Source organism: Eulemur rufifrons, chromosome 14, assembly GCF_041146395.1.
Source record: "Eulemur rufifrons isolate Redbay chromosome 14, OSU_ERuf_1, whole genome shotgun sequence".
In the NCBI taxonomy this organism is placed as follows: Eukaryota; Metazoa; Chordata; class Mammalia; order Primates; family Lemuridae; genus Eulemur; species Eulemur rufifrons.
In genome coordinates, this window is record NC_090996.1 from 7,989,260 (window position 1) to 7,995,886 (window position 6,627).

The following is a 6,627-nucleotide window of genomic DNA, read 5'->3' on the forward strand; positions in this document are numbered from 1 at the left end:
GACGTTAACTGGTAAGCTGTAAAACTTACCAATTAATATGGTGGCTTTGAAACTTCAAATCAAGAACACAGGACACAATCTCAGAAAGTCAGGATAGAAAGGACCCTAAGAGATCATCCAGTTCAATTTCTTCATTTTTCAGACGAGGTCCTAAGATAAATGACTAATTTCGGAATGCATGTAGGGCTTTAAGCTACTAGTCTTTCTCAGCTGTTCCACAGGCAGTGACATTTCCTTAACCATTTGAAGACATGAAAAACACTCCGGAAGAGTGGGACGTAAGTGGCTGCTTTTCAATGGGACACCGCAAGACCCTGTTATCACACACTGGGCAGCTCGAGCCCCTGAGGATGTGACCCAGCAAGAAGCCTGGGCACGAGTCTCTCACGCAGCGCCACGGCACCGCTCTGTCCCTCGCTACAAGGTGCCTCGTGCCCCCCACGCAGATCATCAACACGAGCACGCTGACCGCAGGGACGGCACAGTAGGGCTCATCTGGACCCAGAGGGCCTGCGTCCCACTTCTGGGCTCCACTGTCTCCTGGACAAGCTGCACATCCTTTGTTACCTCATGTGTAAATGATAAAAACTGAGCTGTTATAAGACCACGTGTGACAGTTATCTGAAGAGCACACGTGTGAAAGCTTTTATCACCACCTATTCACAGTCCCATAGTTACTGTCTGCACATCATCCTCCAACTTTAATTTCCCTGGAGCCAAGCACTGGTCCTAGACCCACATAAAATGCCGTACACAGACGGCGCTTGCTGTGTATACCCTTTCCCGACACGGGTGTACGGCTGTGAACAGCTGTCTGGGCCATACTGTTTTTTGGGGGGTGGGGGCGACTCTGAAATAAGAATTCCGCGATTGCAGAAGAGCAATTTCTGAGGAGAGGAATCTGCGTGTGACACCTCCCCCCGTGGGCAGTGGCAGCAGGCGGGCACAGTGCGGGGCCAGCACTAGCAGCGCTTTTCTGTGCTGCAAGTGCAGTGATACGCTGTTGGTTAAGCTTTAGTGCACATTTAGCCTTGGTTAAATGGCCTTTAGTTATTACAATTTATAAACATATGGCACCAGTGAAATTCAACTCACAAATGTCATAGTTACCACCCTTACGGAGCTCTTCTTAGTGGGATAAAGAGAGGAACAAGCATATACATGATGAGTGCTGTGAAGAAAAGTAAGCAGGATGTGTGAATGCAGAATGACAAGCTTGCTTCTTAAAGTAATGTCGCCAAGACAGACCTCTCTGATGAGGGGACATTTCGATAGACTGAGCTCTATGAGCAGTCAGGAGAAGAGCTTTGCGGGAATATCAACACAAAGGCCAAGAGTCAGGAATGTGATTCGAGTGTTTGAGAAACATCCAGGAAGCCAGTGTGGCTACGGTGGCATGAAGTGGGGAGGAAAGTTAGGAGTTGACACTGGAGTGACAGCAAGGGGCAAATCATGCAGGCCCACGTAGGGGTGAGGAAGGACCACAGAGTTCATTCCAAGAGCACCAGGAAGCCACTGGAGGTTCTGAACAGAGAGATGCCATTTAAAGATGGTTCTGGCTGCTTTGTGGAAAACAGATGGTATAAGGAACAGAAGCACAGAGAACACCCCGCTGCCCCCAATCTGGGCAGGCTCTGAGACTGCTTTGCCCAACACGCTAAGGTGAAGTGATGACAGTAAGCCAGTGTCCTGCTCCAGGCTCTCAAAAACTGGCGGTTCTACTCTTCTCTTTTCCAACACTTCCTTCCCCTTATTCCTCAGACCACAGACACATGCTGCCATGTAAGTCTGTCTACACCAAGATCGCTACACTGGAGAGGCCAGGTATAGGCCGCAGCTGGCGGCCCCAGAGACGCCCAGACTTCCAGCCGTCCCTGCGTCAAGGTGCCAAATCACATCTGTGAAGCCATCCTGGACCCTCCAGACCAGCTCGTACGTCAGCTGAATACCACCGACTGATTGCAATCGATGACACATGGATAAAAAGAATCACCAGCTAAGCGCTGCACAAGTTCCTAACCTAAAAAATCATGAGATATGATAAAGTGGTGCTTGTTTTAAGACACTAAATTTTGGGGTGGGCTGTTACATGGCAACAGATAAATAGAATGAGAGGAAATGGAAGTATACTACCATATACTTTTTGTGTTAGATGTGAAGAGGAATATTATTATTTAGACCATAAGTTAAAGTTGCATATTGAACTCTCTATGCAAATTGCATAGAGAAAGCACTAAAAAACAAAACAAAACACCACAATGGTAAAGTTCGTAATAGAAGAGATGAAATGGAATACCAAAAAAACCCACCTCACACACAAACCAAAACAATTCAATCCAAAAGGAAGAAGACAGATATAGACAAATAGAAAACTATGGGACAGCAGGTCCTCAAATAATGTCATTCCATTCAATGTTGTTTCATTATAATGTCGATGAGAAAAAAAAAATCAACTCCCACCTGGGGCCACGGTCTGTGTGGAGTTGGCATGTTCTCCCTATGTCTGCATGGGTTTTCTCTGTATTCAGTTTCCTTACACGCGCCCAAAATGTGCACATTAGGTTGTTTAGCAAGTCTAGATTGTCCCAGTATGAATGAGTGTGTGTGTGTGTGTGTGTGTGCGCGCACACTCAGTAATGGAATCACATCCTGTCTAGGGTAGGTTCCTCCCTTGTGCCATGAGCTGCCAGGACAGGCTCCGGCCACGAATGACCCTGAACTAGAATAAGGCTGAAAGATAAATGGATACAAATTATTGTAAAAGAAAAATTTGTAGAATCATACAAATGCATGATAAACAATGTGGTATAAAACTGTTCAACAAGCCTGCCATACTTGTTATTGTTTTTGAACTGCATGGTGATAGAAGGTGCTCCTTAAAGTTCTGCTTTGCAAACATTTATTCCTTGAGTCCACTGTAACTATGACTGCCACCACTCACTGATTCACCAAAAACTGGATAAATAATTATCTCACTTGTTTTTATTAATCTTTCTTAAATGTATGTATAGATCACATTTATTTCAATGTCTAGTATTAGAAGTGCCTTGGGTCTTTGTCTATTTAGAAGTTTGGTGATGTTTTTGTGGTGAGAAATATGCCATAGGAACTTAACTCTTGTTTCTATCTATTAGTCTATGGTAAAATTGGTTTTGTTACATGTCTTTTCACTTAAAGTCAGAGTTTCCAAGAACCTATCGATAACATTAAGCAAGGACTTAAACTTAACCATATCCATATTTATATAAATATAAATGGCCTAAACACTTGAATTAAAAATCAGATTGTCATATTGGATTAAAAAAACAAGATACAACTATACTGTTTGTAAGAGATACACATTAAAAATAAACATATATAAGTTTAAAATAATAGGCTAAGAAAAGCTACACCAAACAATAATCATAAAATACTGAAGTGACTATATTAATACCAAAGCATGACTTTAGGACAAGTAATGTTACTAGAGATAAAGAAGGACACTTTATAAAAGAAAGAGTCACTTTCCGCTCCAGCTGTCCAACATGCCGAAGGGAAAGAAGGCCAAGGGCAAGAAGGTGGCTCTGCCCTGGCCATGGTGAAGAAGCAGGAGGCCAAGAAGGTGGTGAACCCCCTGTTCGAGAAGAGGCCAAAGAACTGTGGCATTGGACAGGACATCCAGCCCAAAAGGGACCTCACCCGCTTTGTCAAATGGCCCCGCTATATCCGTTTGCAGAGGCAAAGGGCTATCCTCTATAAAAGGCTGAAAGTGCCTCCTGCCATTAACCAGTTCACCCAGGCCTTGGACTGCCAAACAGCTACTCAGCTGCTTAAGCTGGCCCACAAGTACAGACCAGAGACGAAGCAAGAGAAGAAGCAGTGACTGTTGGCCCGGGCTGAGAAGAAAGCTGCCGGCAAAGGGGATATCCCCACTAAGAGACCACCTGTCCTTTGAGCAGGGGTCAATACCGTCACCACCTTGGTGGAGAATAAGAAGGCTCAGCTGGTGGTGATTGCACATGACGTGGATCCCATCGAGCTGGTTGTCTTCCTGTCTGCGCTGTGTCGGAAGATGGGGGTCCCTTACTGCATTATCAAGGGGAAGGCCAGGCTGGGGCGTCTGGTCCACAGGAAGACCTGCACCACTGTCGCTTTCACGCAGGTTAATTCGGAAGACAAAGGAGCTCTGGCTAAGCTGGTGGAAGCCATCAGGACCAACTACAACGACAGATATGATGAGATCCATCATCACTGGGGAGGCAACGTCCTGGGTCCGAAATCTGTGGCTCGCATTGCCAAGCTGGAGAAGGCAAAGGCTAAGGAACTTGCCACTAAACTGGGCTAAATGTACACTGTTGTCTCCTGTACATAAAAGTCATCCTCCAAAAAAAAAAAATAAATAAATAAATAAATAAAAGAAAGAGTCAATTCGTTAAGATGATACAACAATATGTATGTCTCTAAGAGCTTCAGAATACACGACACAAAAACAGAACTGAAGGGAGAAATAGGTAAAACCACAATTAACACTTGGAGATTTTAATACAGATCATCCTAACTTGTAATGGTTTGACTTAATAATTTTTGGACTTCATGATGGTGCAAAAGTGATATTATCGAGTACACTCCTCAACGTATGATGTCTCGGGATACGTCAGGACAAACCCATTGCAAAGTGACTGTAAATCAAAAATGCATTTTTGACTTAGAATGTTTTCAACTTGCCAGGGTTTATCAGGACATAAAGAAAACAGCATTATCTGGGCATCCTCACAAAGTAACCATTAATACTGTAAGGAACGAGGAACACAGGAGTGTAAGGAACACCCTCTTTGATATTCCCGTGGGTCAGACTTAAACAACTAGGCAGATGTATGAACTATTCAAATACAACCCAGAAAGCACCACTGGCCCACACTGGCCCAATGTCAACAGCACTAGGGACATCGTGGCATTTCGCAGGTGTCCAGGTGGTCTGCTGCTCAACACTTCTATTTACCATCCAGTGAGGACCTACAAGCTAGACGGATAACATCAGTTCCAGAACGGGAGCTAATCAAATTCTACAAATATCTCAAACTGGGTCAGTGGGTCAACTGTAAAGTCTAGAAATACCATGAGAAGCAGCACCCAAGACAGCCTTAAAACAGTGACATGTAACCATATAAACTGCTTCTAAGCTTTATATTAACAAAGTCCTGAATTAATTTGCATAAAAATAAAATTGCTCTACATGCTTCAACATTAATTCGATAAATATCTGGGTGCCCACGATGTGCCAGGCACTGTTCCAGGTGCTAAGGCTACAACAGTGAATAAAAACACGCAACACCTCTGCCTGCACGTACTTACAATCTAGAGGGAGATTAGACATGATCAACAAAAGTATCTTGAAAAACAAAGCTCTCCCTCCCTGCTGGGCCACCAGCATTGGATGTTTCTCCTGCCCAACACATACACACATGTCCTTCTCCCTCACAGCCAGGTTTCTGAAAATGCTGTCCTAGGCTTGTATGTCTGCCTCCCGCCTTTTTTTTTTTTTTTTTTTTTAAAGAGACAGGGTGTCACTCTGTCACCCACACTGAAGTGTAGTGGCTTGAACATAGCTCACTACAGCCTTGAACTCCTGGGCTCAAGCAATCCTCCTGCCTCAGTCTCGCAAGCAGCTGGGACAGGTGTGTGCCACCATGACTGGCTCATTTTTAAGTTTTTTTTTCCTGTAGAGGCGGGGTCTTGCTATGTTGCCCAGGCTGGTCTCAAGTGATCCTCCTTCCTCAGCCTCCCAAAGTGCTGGGATTAGAAGTGTGACCCACCATGTCCAGCCCTTTCCTTGATTTGACTCCAGACCACACTACTCCAGAGATACATCCTCATCCTCAGTAAGGCCTCACTATCCTTCCTGCGTGACACTGAGGAGAGGTGTGGGTCAGGGCTCCTGAGTTAAAGACATCCCAATTGATACAGCAAGCTCCCAGGTTATCAGAGTTGATCACCATCCATCAGAGTGAGGACTGAATGGGAGAAAGCAGAGCTGCCCAGGGGACAAAGATGAGGGCCACCCCAACACAGCAGCAAGAAGAACATGCTGTACTCTGTATGGCATCCTGATGAGGGTGGGTGGGGCAAAGCCACAGAGTAGCTGGATGGGGACACGACCACACAGGATGCACGAGGGCAGAAACATCGGAAGTACTTTCCTGTCCGACCCCAAGCAAAGTCAGGGAGAAACAATGAGCTAGCAGCAATTTGACAATAATTGCTAATGCAAATGGCCAGCCTTGGGGACAAAACCAATTCAGCATTCCCTCTGATGACTTGGAACTGCTGGCCAGCTTGAGTTCCAAATAGGACTTGCAGTGTTCAGGTCCAGGCCTACTGGTGAACCAAAACAGCTCAAGCAACCGAGTCCCATAAGGGAAGAGGGAGACCCATCAGAGCATTAAAATGTCATGATCTAATCATTCCTCTACTAATGGATTTCATTGTACTACTACTGGCCACAACCTGCTATACAAACGTGCAAGAGTCATTCTAGCACTAACGTGAGGAATGACTTAATCTACCTTTTATCGACTTAATCCACTGGTCACTTAAAATATGTGGTATTTTAAGTTCGTAAGTGGAAGATTTGGGTATAACTGTTTAGAC

The 6,627-nt window shown here is 44.8% G+C and overlaps 1 pseudogene; it reads left to right on the forward strand.

Annotated features, from left to right (window-relative positions):
• Nucleotides 1–3,524: 3,524 nt before the first annotated feature.
• On the forward strand, nucleotides 3,525–4,348 carry LOC138394216 (large ribosomal subunit protein eL8 pseudogene; annotated as a pseudogene).
• Nucleotides 4,349–6,627: the final 2,279 nt, after the last annotated feature.